Source organism: Terrapene carolina, unplaced genomic scaffold, assembly GCF_002925995.2.
Source record: "Terrapene carolina triunguis isolate 2854851 unplaced genomic scaffold, T_m_triunguis-2.0 Scaffold84, whole genome shotgun sequence".
Classification (NCBI taxonomy): Eukaryota; Metazoa; Chordata; order Testudines; family Emydidae; genus Terrapene; species Terrapene triunguis.
Window position 1 is genome coordinate 7,973,945 of NW_020664435.1, and position 12,627 is coordinate 7,986,571.

At 41.3% G+C, this 12,627-nt stretch overlaps 1 protein-coding gene across 1 annotated transcript in view; it reads right to left on the bottom strand.

Moving 5' to 3' along the window:
• LOC112116838 (ubiquitin-conjugating enzyme E2 E2) overlaps positions 1–12,627 on the bottom strand; it is a 314,374-nt gene that overhangs the window by 144,490 nt on the left and 157,257 nt on the right. The window lies entirely within an intron of this gene.

Genomic DNA, 12,627 nt, shown 5'->3' on the forward strand with positions numbered 1-12,627 from the left:
CAGGTTGGGCGGTGAGTGATAGGCCAACAATCTATCCTCATAAAAACATTAAGTTATAGAAATACAACACGATAGTCAATCTGGCAAACAGCACAGTACAGAGGGCTATTGGAGCCTTGAATGTGTCTTAAGTAGCATCTCATGGCGCAGGAAGGAGAGAGGAGGAGGAAGATTACCTCTAAAAAGGCAGAGTGAAGTTTCTATAGTAGATTTAAAAACAAAAATAGTTTTATGTGCCCAACCAGCATTTCCCTTATACAGCTATATTTTTCATAGATTTATAACTATAAATATTTGGTCTACCCTAAAACACTGCCCAGTCCTCAGCACTAATGCACATATTTCTCTTTTACAAATATTTCAATAACTCTTGTGCTAAATTTAAATAAAATGACTTCATTGACTTCACAGAGACTTGGTGGGACAATTCCCATGATTGGGGTACCAGCATTGAGGGATATAGCTTGTTCCGAAAGGATAGGTTTGGGAAAAAAGGAGGAAGTGTTGCGCTGTACGTCAGAAATGTATACGCTTGCTCCGAGGTCCAAGGGGAAGTGAGTGACAGACCTAATGAGAGTCTCTGGATGAGGATAACAAGGGAAAAGAACAGTAGCAATGTTCTGGTGGGACTCTATTATAGACCACCAAATCAGGAAGAGGAAGTGGATGAGTTATTCTACAAGCAGGTAACAAGATTAGCTAACACACATGAGCTAGTATTAATGGGGGATTTTAACTTCCCTGATATCTGTTGGAAGACTATTGCAGCAAAACATAATACATCCTGCAAATTCTTAGCATGCTTAGGGGACATCTTTCTGATTCAGAAAGTTAAGGAAACAACTAGGGGATCGTCCATTTTGGATCTGGTTTTGACCAACAGGGATGAATTAGTTGCGAACGTGAAGGTAGTCAGGAACTTGGGAGGAAGTGATCATGATCTAATAGAATTCAAGGTCCTATGGAAAGGAGGATATGGGAACAGCAAAACAAGGACACTGGGTTTTAGAAAGGCAGATTTCACTCGACTCAGAGAAATAGGCAAGGTCCCATGGAAAGACCAATTAGGAAGAAAAGGAGTCAAAGGGGGGCTGGCAGTTCTTAAAAGATGTAATACTAAAGGCTCAACATCAAGCTATTCAGAAAAAAGATAACAAGAGCCACAGGAGGCCAATGTGGCTGCACAAGTAACTTTTTAGCTATCTAAAATCCAAAAGGGATACATACAGGAAATGGAAGGCGGGACATGTCACCAAGGAAGCATACATAGGAATAGCATGAGCGTATAGGGACAAAATCAGGAAAGACAAGGCCAAGAATGAGTTATAGCTGACACGAAATGTTAGAGACAACAGAAAGGGGTTCTTCAAATATGTCAGACAAAAAAGAAAGATCAAGGATGCGGTGAGTCCGTTGCTCAATGGAGAAGGTGAGCTGGTAATGGAAGATGATAGGAAGGCAGAGCTGCTCTATGCTTACTTTGCTTCAGACTTCTAAAAAAATAAAACAACATGTGACTGGACGACTTTCAACGTTACCGCAGACAATAAAGGGGAAGGGATGCAGATTGGAAAAAGTAAACAAGTCAGAGATCTTCTGATCAATTTGAATGAATTCAAATCAGCGGGGCTGGATGCTGTTAACCTGAGGGTACTGAAGGAATTAGCTGAAGAAATCTCAGAGCCACTGGGAATAGTATTTACAAACTCATGGATGACAGGAGAGGTCCCGGAAGACTGGAGAAGGGCTAATGTAATGCCCATCTTTAAAAAAGAGAAAAAGGAGGAGCCGGGAAACTATAGACCCGTCAGCCTGACTTCAATACCTGGGAAGCTTCTAGAGCAATGTATAAAACATTCAATTTGCAATACCTGGCGAATGAAGGGATGGTCACTAGCAGCCAGCATGGATTTACCAAGAACAAATCATGCCAAACCAGCTTGATTTCCTTCTTTGACAGGGAAACTGATTTAGTGGATAAGGGGAATGTGGCGAACATAATATACCTGGACTTCAGCAAGGCTTTTGACACAGTCCCACATGACATTCTGATAAGTAAACTGGAGAAGTGTGGGCTCAACAGAACTGCCATTAAATGGATACATAACTGGTTAAACAACCACAAACAAAGAGTAACTATTAATGAAATGATGTCGAATTGGAGGGAGGTCTCAAGGGGGGGTTCCACAGGTATCTGTTCTGGGTTTGGGTGTTGTTTAACATCTTTATTAATGACCTGGATGTAGGTATAGAGAGCATACTGATCAAGTTTTTAGATGACACAAAGCTAGGGGGGTTGCCAATACTTTGGAGGATAGAGCTAAAATTCAGAGAGATCTTGATAAATTGGAGATCCGGGCTATAGACAATAAAATGAAATTGCACGAAGATAAGTGTTAGGTGCTACCCTTAGAAAAGAAATACCAAATGCACAAATACAGAATAGGGGGAAACTGGCTTGGCAGCAGCATTGCTGAAAAGGATCTGGGAGCTGTGGTGGATCACAACCTCAACATGAGTCAGCAACGCGATGCTGTTGCAAAAAAAGCAAATGCAATTTTAGGTTGCATTAAGAGAGGCATAGCATGCAAGTCACAGGAGGTGACTGCTCTATTTGGTGCTGGTTAGGCCTCAGCTGGAGTACTGTGTCCAATTTTGGTCACCAATCTATAGAAAGGATGTAGAGAAACTGGAATGGATCCAGAGGCGAGCGACAAACATTATCAAAGGAATGGAATGCAAGCCATATGAGCAAAGGCTGAAGGAACTGGGTATGTTTAGTTTCGAAATGACGAGATTAAGAGGAGACATGATAGCGGTCTTCAGATACTTGAAAGGCTGCCATAAAAAAAGATGGAGAAAAGTTATTTCTCTTTTGCCACAGAGGGCAGGACAAGAGGCAATGGGTTCAAACAACAGCACAGCAGATTTAGATTAAATCACAGGAAAAACTTCCTAACTGTAAAAACAGTAGGACAATGGAACAGACTGCCCCGGGAGGTTATGGAAGCTTCTTCACTGCAAGTTTTCAGGAGGAGGCTGGATAGCCATCTGTCTTGGATGGTTTAGGCACAACAAATCCTGCATCTTGGCAGGGGGTTAGACTAGATGACCCTTGCGGTCCCTTCTAATCCTATGATTCTATGAAATACTAGAATCCACTCAGCCTCAATTTTTATCTAACTGAAGAACAAACAAATCTGTACGCCATTTAACAGTAGGATTGATTTCCTACCATCTTTACTTTTGCTCGTGAACTGGGTTTTTAACAAGACCAGAGTCACACATGGAGTGTCTGCTTGCATACCTTATGCCTGAGATATGAAGAGTGAAAATGTGAGTATTTCTTAATATTGTACAGTAGTGGGATTTGGACATATAAAACTGAAAAAACCAACAAGCAAGAATCAAAGATTTAGAAATAAATCTGAATATACAAGTGGTTCTTGGCTTCTTCATGTATTCAGCCTGGTCAAAAACAAAAAAAGTTAAGTTCCCTTTAGGAGACAAATATTTTTATCTTAGAAAAGAGAAAAGGGGAAAATTTTATAGTTGACTGAAACATATACACTGCAAAAAGAATCTATGTAGAAAATTTAAGGAAGTAATAAATAAAATAATAATATTATTGGATCTTAAAATTAACTTTTTATTTACATAACATTCATGATCAAAGCCTCTAAAATGAGAAACACAGTATTGCCAACCACAAAAGTTCAACGATCATAAATCAGACCCCGCAAAAATCACGAGATTATTTTTTTTAAAAGATTAAATCATGCTTTTTGGTCTGTCTTCTGTTTTTTGAATGTTCCTTGCTCACTCCTGATGTGTCTGTGTGACAATCACAATGTTGTCAAGCATATATTGAATCAGGCAATTTTGGGCCTCACAGCAGTTCTCACTGGAGGAACTAGCTGAGACTGGCGCCTCCTTGTGCTAGATACTATACAAATACATAGTAAGAGAGAGTTCCTGCCATGTTTATAATCTAGTGCAAAGCATAGTGGTGAGCTTGCAGTATGAGAGGTAGAACTGGGACCAAACATCTCATAGAGTGACTACCAAACATCCAATAGATGAGAACAATTTTTAATCCCTGCTAAACAGGATTCAAACTGGTGACCAACTGGAGATAGCAGGGGCGTGCGCATGAATTTAAATTTGAATATTTTTGGAGGGGCACGTTAAACATACACAAATGAAAGGTTAACATGACACCCTTCCCCCTCCCCCGCATTTCTCGGGACGCCTCTGGCAGGGATGCCCAGCAGCGAGGAGGCAGCAGCTCCCCCTGCAGCAGGCACTCTCTGTGTCCCTGCAACCAGGGCAAGGAGGAAGCAGCAGGGCAGCTGGCTGCAGGTCCTCCCCCACCCCTACAGCTGCAGCCTGCTGCTTCTCCTTCCCTGTTGCTGGAGTCCCCCACACTGCTGCCTGCTTTGCAGATGCCTACTGAGGTGAGTCAGGGGCTGGAGGCAGAGGCAACAGGTGGGACTCCAACAGCAGGGAAGGAGAAGCAGCGGGCTGCCGCTGCAGGGGTAGGGGGAGCTCAGCCGGCAGCCGCTCTGTTGCTTCCTCCCTCACCAGACTTCAGGAACACACAGAGATTTTGGGTGGGGATGGGGTGTGGGAGTGTCGGTCGCTGCCCCTGCTTGCCCCCCCTCGTGCACATTCCTGGATGATGGGGTCTATAACTCATTAGCAGTATCTGGAGGCATCCAGTCCCTTATAAGTGCTGATGCTGAGAATCAGTATTGCTGTCACGATAAGTAAGTTTATTAAATGAAGTTCTGGTCTATCTGAAGCTTACACATGCAAGATTTCCCACTTTCTATACACAGACAAATTCTCCCAAGCATTGTTTTCAGGCTATACACCCTATTCTTAAAGGAACACTCCTATTAACCAAATACAAATAATAAAAATGCAAACGTCAAACTAATATTAACACAATATCCAAATTCATTTATAAATAATGGGTTTTCAATACAAAATAATTCCAACAATTACTCCTGGCTCCTTACACACACACGCATATTTTTTTCAATCCCTCCCCCACCACCCCGGACAGAAAATCAGGAGCGTTTTGAACTACAAACTTCAGATCCCAAAAACAGACCTCTTCCACTTGAGCTATAGGTAAGGCCCTACTTGAATTGTGGGATGATTGTCAAATAGTTGTGGCTGAGTAGTGAACAAGACATGGGAAAATCGCGGAAAAGTAATAATGGACCTTTATTAATTGCGGTAATTTGGGAAAGCCAAAGTAGACCTATTTGTTTAAGAAAAAATTACTGGAACAATATGAACACTCAAGTATTATATTCTGCCTGCTAATTTTTTTGATAACCAGACATTTTGATGCAGCTATATTACAGTCATTAATACACAGGCTGACAGCGGGACCCTGGCCACCAGCTGGTTGGGAGGCAGGAGGCAGGTGGCTGGGGCTCCTGCTGTCAGCCGCCCAGCTTATAAAATTGTAGTGGAAGCATAATATTGCGCGATCCGCAATATCACGAATGAAGTAGGGCCTTTAGCTATAGGAAAAATTAGTGGGAGAAAGCATGCTGTCATCCTCTATGCTGACCAGCCCATACAGGCAGATGCAAGACACATATTGCCAATGGGTTACACAAGTATTTGTGAAACAGTAGTGGATGCAGGGCATCAGGATTCTTGGTTCTAAAACTTACGCTTCAGGGTTTAAGCCAATCACTAATTATTTTAAGAGTCTTATTGTACAAGGGGGCAGATTATCCAGCATTTGCCTACTGCATAATTTGTACTCCTTCCTCTGAAGCATCTGGCATTGGTTACTGTCATGAACAGCACACTGGACGAGATGGACCTCAGGTGTGAAACAGCACAGCAATTCCTATGTTCCAGTTGCAGGGGCCCTGAGGAGTAGCCTCTTCATTGATTTTGTAGGGAAGCCAGAATCAGGAGGAAATCTATGATGTGCACTTTCTCTGCCCATAAGGGACTCTTTTAAGATGTACTTGGTTAGAATTTGGACTCAAGTATCCATGAATAGCAACACACAATGATACAGGTAATTGCAGGACAACAAGATTTTATACTGCATTAATCAACTTACTCATACAACATCATATATAAAATAAACCAAGCAACTTCAATACAACTTAAATAACAGAGTAACAGAGAACAACAACAATAACAAAAATCAATAAAATAATGTTAAGGGTCTGTCTTAAACCATCAAGGCCAGGAAATTCAGAGTTAAGTCTGCAATCCTATTTTAAAACATTACTGTCTGATGGTCCCTACAATACCTAAGAAATTCATGCAGATTAAAGGCAGTTTCAGCCTATACTTTGAAGTTTAGGGCTTTCATCAGTGTAAGACGGGTAATAAACAATGTTTAAAATTAGTTTGTGTATGAATATGTTAATATTTTAGACACAATGTTCAGAAACAAAACAAGAACTACTAATTCAAATTTGCTCTTTTCATTTATGAAATGGAAGGGGGGAATCCTGCTTTCTTTTTAAAACACTGTATCCTGCAGACACTTTTCTAAGTTTTCCTTCTACACTAACAGATGAAGCAAACAGATATAATTCAAAATGATCTGGACAAACTGGAGAAATGGTCTGAAGTAAATAGGATGAAATTCAATAAGGACAAACGCAAAATACTCCATTTAGGAAGGAATAATCAGTTGCACACATACAAAATGGGCTGCCTAGGAAGAAGTACTGCGGAAAGGGATCTGTGGGTCATAGTGGACCACAAGCTAAATATGAGTCAACAGTGTAACACTGTTGAAAAAAAAAAAGCAAACATCATTCTGGGATGTATTAGTAGGAATGTTGTAAGCAAACACGGAGAAGTAATTCTTACGCTCTACTCCACCCTGATTAGACCTTAACTGGAGTACTGTGTCCAGTCCTGGGAGCCACATTTCAGGAAAGATGTGGGCAAATTGGAGAAAGTCCAGAGAAGAGCAACAAAAATGATTAAAGGTCTAGAAAACATGACCTATGAGGGAAGATTGAAAAAATTGGGTTTGTTTAGTCTGGAGAAGAGAAGACTGAGAGGGGACATAACAGTTTTCAAGTACATGAAAGGTTTGTTACTAGGAGGAGGGAGAAGAATTGTTGTTCTTAACCTCTGAGGATAGGACAAGAAGCAATGGGCTTAAATTGCAGCAAGGGAGGTTTAGGTTGGACATTAGGAAAAACTTCCTAACTGTCAGAGTGGTTAAGCACTGGAATAAATTGCTTAGGGCGGTTGTGGAATCTCCATCATTGGAGATTTTTAAGAGCAGGTTAGACAAATACCTGCCAGGAATTGTCTAGATAATACTTAGTTCTGCCATGAGTGCAGGGGACTGGACTACATGACCTCTTGAGGTCCCTTCCAGTTCTGTGAAACAACACAAGGTAGTACAAATTCCAGTGAGACTGTACAGTGCTGTGGGAGTTCTCCAAAACCATTTTGGAGTCAGTGTAGTTACATGAAGGCTAAATGCAGTTCTGACTGAGTCACAGGATTCTTTTCCCCTTTGCTTTCAAACACAGGGGCCCTGAAAAATATCTCAGACTCTCAACAAAAATATCAGGCACAAAATTATGGCTGACCTTGAGGAAAATGGGTAGAGGTGGAAGAACAAAGTGCCAATTGACCCCTAGAATCTAACTTCTCATTCTTTTTCCCACCCCCCACTGCTTACTGTGTAGCTCTTTTAATAACAGACAGAATTTCTAGTCCATTAACCAACAGTTTGGGGAGGTACCAAGGAGCAGATGGAAGGAGGGCAACTGAAGATCAGCTTGTGTACAGGAAAGAACAAAGAAAAGGTTGCAGATAAAAGCTTAGAAGGGAAGGCCAGGTCAAGTCATTTCATAATTCTGAAGCAATTAAAAGTATTTCAAATTCCCCTTCTGTGTCTCAACAGAATCCAGAACTTTCTATAGCAGCCGAGCAGCTCGTACTGTTACACAGTAAGAGCTCCAGCACCTGCTTGCTGTTTCTTGTTAAGAGATTTTTAAATCATTTTTGGAATATTTCCACTTTTCATAACATGAACAAATTTGTAGTTGTTAAACAAGCTATTTGGAATATTTAAATCAAAGAAAAAAGGTTGGTGTTTCTGGTTGAACCACCCTAGTGATATTCTAAAGATTTGTTTCCTTAAAGCTAACAGCATATAGCTAGATATAAAATTTACCATGGAGTGAAGCCAGAAAACATTCTGTAAAAGTATTGGGCACTTTCTAAGTTTAAAATTAACGTTTTTAAAATTGAATGTCCTTCATTCTAGATTTAATTGTTAAGGGAAAGTTTTTCGCACTTGTTCATCAGATTAATGCTACTTAAATTTAAATGTGTCTACTGACAGTATTAGTTTTCATGCCACAAACAAATGGAGCTGGGAAGACCTGAGAATTATTTTTTGATTTGTTATACAACACCATATTATTCCTATGCTCTTTGTGACTGTTCTCTATATACACACTCCTCTTCTGCTTATGGTATTAACATATAGATCATCATATCATTGGACCAGTTTGTTAGAAACCCAATAAAAATATTTATACATCTTCCATTAATTATCTGAAATCCTTCAATTTGTGCTCTTTAACTAACAACATAGTGTGAGGAATATAAACATTATGGCAGTGTTTTATTAGCTGTCAGAAATTACTGATGTGAACAAATTAACTGATGTTTGTATTCAAATCGTAATTTAACTCCTCAGGATCAACTCCTCTAGTCTCTGGGATGAAGAGGAGGATGCCTGAGAAAAAAATTCTCTTGGAGTGTAACTTTGTTAAAATCTCAACTAGGTGGAAGGGGATAAGAACTTCCCCAATCCCCTCCTCCCCAAAGACAGCTGACTGGCCCCACCCCCAACTTGTCACAGGGCCAGATTAAGGTATAGGCACTATTGACCTGCTTTTAGAGACCCAGTTCCTGGAGTCACATGATGAGATCAGAATCTCAGCTTTCATTAAAAAAAAAAAAAGGTTTTGGCCCTCCTGTTTGCAAAGAAAAGGTTGAATATGTGAGCTGAGTGTTAACTGAATTTGTAACCTCTCTGTGAGTCTGCAAAGAGTCTTAAACCATAGACTTTCTCAATGGGGTGTTTACTTCAAGGCCCCTGCTCTGGGGTGTCCTGCCAACAGTACATCAGCAGAGGACTGTGTGTGGCCAGAGGTAAATGCAGCAGTCCTTGTCCATCTATCCATGCAGATACACCAGCTGCTGGGTTCCCTCTGCTGTCATACCTGCCTCTCTAGGGAGGCAAGAAGATCCTTGCTACTCCCAACAGGAGAGAGAGAGACTATCTTAGTACTCCAGGGGGTAGAAGGGACTTCATGCTGATGCCCCTGACTCAAGGAGGCCTCACTGCCACTCTAGGTGGAGAATGGGCCCAGGAGACAGGGGTTGGATCTTCAAGAAGCCGAAGATCGCCTTAATCTGCCCATGGTGCTCTCATGGGGATGTCTATCCTTCTGTCTTGCAGAAGCAGTGGTCTTTTAGGATTGAAATTCCACAGAGCAAATTGGGTTTGGTTGGTTTGTTTTTAAATGGTTTGTTTTTAAACCCTGCCAATTAACTTGTTAGCAGCCCTCTCTGCTGCACCACCAGAGGGGGGTTGTTATGGAAAGACTCCTTTTTCTTTCAGTCTCTGTCACAGATGCCTAGGGAAAGGGGTGGGAGACAAGCTGGGAGGATTCTCTTCCCCCTCTCTTTTGCAGAGCACAAGGTATCAGGGTAGGGTTACCATATTTGAACTTTGTAGCGGCACAAACAGCTCCTGCTCCCATTTTGCTACCAGCGTGCTGAAGCTGCAGGGGAAGCGGGGGAGGGGCTTTTGCTGCCGGAGCGGCCCCAAGTGAGCGGCTCAATCTGGCACGGCTGCCCTGTCAGCCGCTTTTGGGTCTTTAGATAGCCGTCGGGGGGGGAAATCCCGGACATTTTTAGCTTTTTACAAATTCCCCCGGGACGGCTATTTAAAGACCCAAAAGCCGGACATGTCCGGGGAAACCCGGACGGATGGTAACCCTATATCAGGGTACATTTTTCTGTTACCCTAATATAGTCAGATGGAGAAGAACTCAGCAGGCCCCACGCAGTTCAAACCCCCTGCTGACAGCAATAATCACTGCTGTTTTTCTCAAGCAGCAGTCAACAGGGGACAGACAACCAGAGTCTGTCATCTATTATTCAGGCACTATTTGACTAGCCAAATGAAACAAATATTGCTGTTATTTGGCAAATTTAATATTCTTTTCACCAATCTCTATCAGAGATTCCAAATCCTCCAAAGAGGAAGAAAAAAGATTGTATTTCTTACAACAGAAGATTTCAGTGTTACTCATTTGTAACTCGTTTCTCCTATTTTTAAAATTCTGTGAGGCACATAAATATTTACGCACCTAAACATGCCATTTATGTATCAGAGGACTAAAGCAATTACACTAACCTTTTACACAGTAGAGCACATTCTGTATTATGCAAGTGCCGAGCAATAAATCACCTTCCTTCCCTTTTCTTCTAGCTGAATACAAAAGTAATATCTGTAAAATTCAAGCACTCATATCTGAGACAGATACTGAAATTACTTGTTTTGTCGATGCTGCTTTGCGATCTGTGTATAAGTAGATCAGCGTCAAATACAGTAAATAGTGTTTTTTAGATCCTTGCAAACACCACCCAGTTATGTGTACATCTGGCATGATCGTTGGCAGCACTCCTAACCTGAGTTACAGGAGTTTCACAAAAGGACCACCTGCAGGACTTCCCCAGTAGATCAAAAAGAGGTGTTCCTGGAAAGTCATAGGGTATGTCTACACTTAGGGTTGCCAATTTTGGTTGGATATATTCCTGGAGACTTCATCACATGACATAATCTGTAATTAAAGATTAATCTTTGGCTGGGAGTCTCCAGGAATTAATCTTGGAGTGTTAGCAACCCTATCTACACTGCAATTAGACACCTGTGGCAGGCCCATGCCAGCGGGCTTGGGCTCGTGGGGCTCGGGCAGTGAGGCTGTTTAATTGCGGTATAGATGTTCCAAGATCTGGGATTCTCCCACCTCACAGGGTCCTAGAGCCCGGACATCTATATTGAAATTGAACAGTCCCACAGCTCGAGCCCAGCAAGCCCAAGTCAGCTGCCATGGGCCAGCTGCAGGTTTTTAATTGCAGTGTAGACATACCCATAGATAATCTGCAGACTTTAAGGCCTGAAACACTGACCATTAAGGCTGTGGCAATGAGGGCAGAAGAGGAGTTGGACTGGGAACCCCCAAGAAGGAACCTCAGAGCATACAGTAATACATACGCCACTCCAAAACAAACCAAAAAAACCCCAAAACAAAATCAGCTCCCCCAAGAAAAAACTCCCCAAGCCCTTATGCTAAAAGAACATTATTTACATTGCCAAGTACAGCATTGAAAGTTAGGAAATTCAGATTGATGGTTGTTTGTGCAACCTTAATGTTGGTCCCTTGTGCATGCTTTCTGTGCAGAGAATGAGGCAGTTGTCCTGTATGTGATCATGTAATTAAACACTGAATCATAATGCAGGTGCGCTAGCAAATGGACAGATGGATCCAAGGGGTGCGTTTGAGGGCAGCCCGACTCAGCTCCTCACTCCCCCATCCCAGAAGGTGGGGTAACCCCTGCTCCAAGTGGTGCCCTTAGAGTGGAGGGATGGATCTAGGAGGTAACGGGGGGAAGCTGACCCAGCTCTCTCTGGGCTATGGGTGAGACCCTAATTCACTATAATTGACATGGAGATGTGTCTAATTAAAGACAAATGGCTCTAACAGGCCAGCAAGCAAGAGCCCCTAGTCTTCTTTCTTATTCTTATGATTACCTAGTTGAATTCCACCCCAATTTCTATTAATCTATTTTAAAAGATAAGCAAAGGAAGCACATGCAAACATTAAGATTATATGGGTTTACTGTTGATAATATGTTAACATTTATATATAAATAAAATGCAGCTGTCAGGCTTCTAACAAGTTGCCAACACATCTCTCAATAATGCAAAATGTCAGCATCCATGAATTAGGTAAGTGGTACCATTTTTGTTCATCACAGTTTCTCTTGCCTTTTCCCTCTGAACAGGCCCTGATCACTCAGAGATTTACACATGCTCACAGTGTGTAAAATTAAGCACATGAGTAAACCTTCACAAGATTGGGGCACACATTTGAATTATCCAGATTATTAATTTGTGTTATGGTAGCGTAACATATCTAATGGTTCTTGATTTTTAAGATATAACATCCTAGCTTTTTTTGGTGAGGTAAATTAAAATATTTGCATGCGTCTGTCACATTTGAATTTTCTTGTGGGCTACTTTTCTATTAACTACACTGCAATGCATTTACCTTGATCAGCAGTGGACAAGGATACTAGAAATAATGTGATAAATTGTTTACTTCAAAACCAATAATTTAGAAGATTTAACCCTCCGCCCCATGATTTTATGTTTTTAAAATTTCATCTTTACCACATTCCCATGCATGTTAAACTTTCATACTTCCTTTATGTCACTCCTTCTATACAACTCTGTATTACTGGTGTTTTCCTCCTTGTCACATTGACAAGAATATACAGTGATTTCTACAGATCATATAA